A 4,282-nucleotide genomic window follows, 5' to 3' on the forward strand; every position below is an offset into this window, starting at 1 on the left:
TACTTAATATATAACATTGTCATACATTTTATAATTTCTAGATAAGTTAACATGTATATTTGATAAATATATAAGATAAGATAAATATGTATATTTGAAGTATATGTTCAAATATTTTCACAGGAATATAAAGCTAAAAAAAATGGTTTGTCTATCAGTGGTTTAAGGATACAGCCAACATATCATAACAGAAATAAAGCCAGAATGTCTGCATTCATGTAGGCTCCACTGCCCACTAGCTGAGTCATCATGCCAAGTAACCTTGCTTCTCTGAGCCTCATTTTTCTCATCCATGAAATGGGGATAATACTACCTAGTTCTTGGGGTTGTGTTGGCCAAATGAGATTGTAAATGTGAAAGGCTTTATAAACAGTAAAATGCCTCATAAGGTGAGTGGTAAATTAGACTAACAGAAGGTGGGGTATTCATGGTACCGATGCTGAAATCTAAAGTCAGAAAAGACTCGAAGTAGAGAATTGGTGATGAACTGAGTAATCTTTCTGGCTTTAAAATATGGTAATTTATTTCATTTTTTACTCTAAAAATGTCTGTTTTTTGTGTTCTATCATGTACTTAATATATAACATTGTCATACATTTTATAATTTCTAGATAAGTTAACATGTATATTTGATAAATATATAAGATAAGATAAATATGTATATTTGAAGTATATGTTCAAATATTTTCACAGGAATATAAAGCTAAAAAAATGGTTTGTCTATCAGTGGTTTAAGGATACAGCCAACATATCATAACAGAAATAAAGCCAGAATGTCTGCATTCATGTAGGCTCCACTGCCCACTAGCTGAGTCATCATGCCAAGTAACCTTGCTTCTCTGAGCCTCATTTTTCTCATCCATGAAATGGGGATAATACTACCTAGTTCTTGGGGTTGTGTTGGCCAAATGAGATTGTAAATGTGAAAGGCTTTATAAACAGTAAAATGCCTCATAAGGTGAGTGGTAAATTAGACTAACAGAAGGTGTGGTATTCATGGTACCAATGCTGAATGCTGAAATCCAAGGTCAGAAAAGACTCAAAGTAGAGAATTGATGATGAACTGAGTAATCTTTCTGGCTTTAAAATATGGTCCCTTAGTCCTTCCTGGGCACTCGAGGTGGCTGGAGTCAGAGCTGTGCCTGGCATAGTTGGGGGTCTTATAAGCAGCTGAGGTCATGAAGTCACTGAGGCCTGGAGGCTGGGCCTCAGATTTTATCTTTTGGTTCAAAACCAGTTCATTCAGGGATGTTGGAGCCTAGAAAATGAATGTCTATAGTAGCCAAACTTGAGAAAATTAATTTATGAACCATAACACATCTCTCAATTATGGTAACACATGTGTTTGCCATGGAGAGCATCATACTTGGCTCCCTGACCTTTCCTTGCAAATTTGCTTGGAGGATGGAGGAATATAACGCAGAGGGAGGTCTTCATCTAGCTGGGTATTCTGCTCTGCTACAAGAACAACTTGCCACACAACCCGGGACTCCTTGGTGTGCTAAACAGAAGCTTCCTTTTCCAGGTTCTCTGATGACTATCTCTTTCTGTTGCCATGACAACATCCCTTCTCCAGGTCATCCAGTTTTCACTGTGGGTGACAAGCCAGGGACAAAACATTACTGATATCTGATATCTGCTCTTTCTGATATCTGCAGAAGCATGCTAATCTCGTCAGTAACATCTCTAGACCCACAGCAGGGCCCTTTCATTCTGAGAGGACTTCAGACCATCTGGACCTGTCTGGGTGAATTTCAATAGCTTCAATCTTAGAAGCTATTGCTGTTGCAATGGTTGTCATTTAAAAAAAAAAAAATTCACTCAGAGGGAAGGTAGGGGAGGATGGGGGTGAAGAGGGGAGATCAACCAAAGGACTTGTATGCATGCATATAAGCATAAGCGATGGGTGTGGACAACAGGAGGTGAGGGTGAGGGCAGGATTGTGTAGATGAGGGGACATTGGGGGGATAAAGACACATTTGTAATATCTTAATCAATAAAGGGGAAAAAATGTTCAGAGGGTGGTATTTCCCTCACTTGAACTTCGTCATATCCTCCTCTTGACCTCTCCTTCCAGATGTGTCCCGTCTTAAATCTTAGGGCTTTCTTGAGCCTGTTTGCATTTCCTCCACAATGAATAAGACATGACGATGTTGTGTGTGAGAGCACATTCAGGCACTTCTGTTTCCCTTCTCGCTGATCTTCAGAGATTTGAGCCCAAAACCTACTGCTGAGATTTCCTGCCCAGTGACTTCCTGTGTAAACAAAAACTGCTCCTCAAGATCCAAACAAAAAAATAGAAACATCTCATGTAGCAGTTATACCATTCCTTCTTCTTGGAGAAAGACTTTACTTCTTATCCCAAAGCTGGGTGCCCCAATCTATGATTATTAAGGTTCTCATCAAGTAAGGTTTTAAGCAATGTTTGGCCTCATTAAAAAAAGAAGAAGAAGAAGAAGAAGAAGTTGTCGGTGCTTCGTAAAACACAATCATTTCTTTCATCTACGTGTTTTGAAAAGAAAAGTTGCTGAAGTTATGGATTCCACTGTCAAGAGACTCCTTTGATAAAGGAATGTTTTTAATTATTTGGATACTTTCGCAGCAGGAGTTCACGGTAGGTTGGTTTCTAAAAGTATTAGTGTCTCACGGCAGGTAACCATGTAACTTTGTCAGGGGCATTGATTGAACAACCTGGCATGAGGTGAAATGTGGTGTGAGAGCGTGCACCTCCCATCTGAACCGCAGCACTGAGTGTTAGCAGCCACTTATTTGCCAGGCTTTATTCCCTTTCACTTCTGAATGACTGGTAGTTTTACTACATCATCTACCCCACCGCACACTTCCAGGGTTGAGGTGGGAGGAGCAAAATCTAGCCACAAACCTCTGCTGGCTTTTTATCTTTTAAGAGATAGTAAAAGAATAACATCAAAGACAAAGAAATATTTTCCAATCCATAGGCTATTAGGAGTTGCCTTGAGACTCTATGAAAATAGAATTCACTAGTTCCTCTACCCCTTGGGAAAACATTTTCACATACAGAGAGGTAATTGCTCTCCTGGGAATCTTATTTGAAGGCTCTCATTAAAAATAAGCTCTGAAACGGCTTTAAATAAGGTCAAAGTTAAACTGGCCAATAAGCATTCCTTTTAACTGAGGCATCCAGATCAGAACATACACAATTCTTCCCCTCTACTTTTCTCTTCCTTCATTTCCTTTCTTCCTTTCTTTTCAAAAAATATTTAGCACTACATGCTGGCATTATGCTAGATACTTAGCATACAGAGATAAGAAACTGTCCCTCCCTTCAGATTACAGTCTATAGAAGCCAAACAATTAAGGCCTTCCTTCTATGCAACCATCCATGACCTATAGAGTGCCTACTATGCGTGCCCTGCATTGCAGTGACAATAAAATACTTAGTTACTTAGGTATGTGACCACCTGGGTCAAAGATAAAGGGACGGACCCTAGCCAGTTTGGCTCAGTGGATGGAACATCAGCCTGAGAACTGAAGAGTCCTGAGTTTGATTCTGATCAAGGACCTGTATCTCGGGCCTCTGTCTCTCTCACATTGATGTTTCTCTGTCTCTCCCCCTCCCTTTCACTCTCTCTAAAAATCAATGGAAAATACCCTTGGGCGAGGATTAACAAAAACATTTTCAAATAAAAATCAATAAATAAAGGGATGGTAGATGTTCATCTCAATTTTTTACCTGCTTGTGTATTTAAAATATGTAATAATAATAAATAAAAATTTTAAATGATCCACTATCAAGATCTTTGACATAAAAAATTTGTGATTAAGATTAAATGTAATAGAATACCATAAGGTAGTAAGAGGCTTCAGCTGAACTGAAACTTAGTAAAATGTTTTATGTCAAAGATTAAAAACAAACATGGAATAGATCGTCTCTGCAGAGTAAGTTTAGAAATCTTTCCACCATTATGTAACTTTTGTAACTAAAAAAATGTGTCTCATCCCTTAGAGCTCTTTTATCTGCCTACTTAGACTTAGGAAAAGATTATTTCTTAACTCTTATAAATGAAGATTGTCAATGGTTTTTGAACCATTTGTCAAAAGCATAAATTCATTCTTAGATCATGAAAGATGGGTATTTTCTAATCAAATATTAACAAAAGCTTGCATAATTGGTGCTTGAACTAAAACAAAGCAAAACAAGACAAAAAAAAACACAAAAATCATCATTTGTAAGTATATGTAATAATACACATCTTTCATTTTTGTATTTATATATATTTTTAAATATATTTTATTGATTTTT

This window comes from Myotis brandtii, unplaced genomic scaffold (assembly GCF_000412655.1).
Source record: "Myotis brandtii unplaced genomic scaffold, ASM41265v1 scaffold154, whole genome shotgun sequence".
NCBI lineage: Eukaryota > Metazoa > Chordata > Mammalia > Chiroptera > Vespertilionidae > Myotis > Myotis brandtii.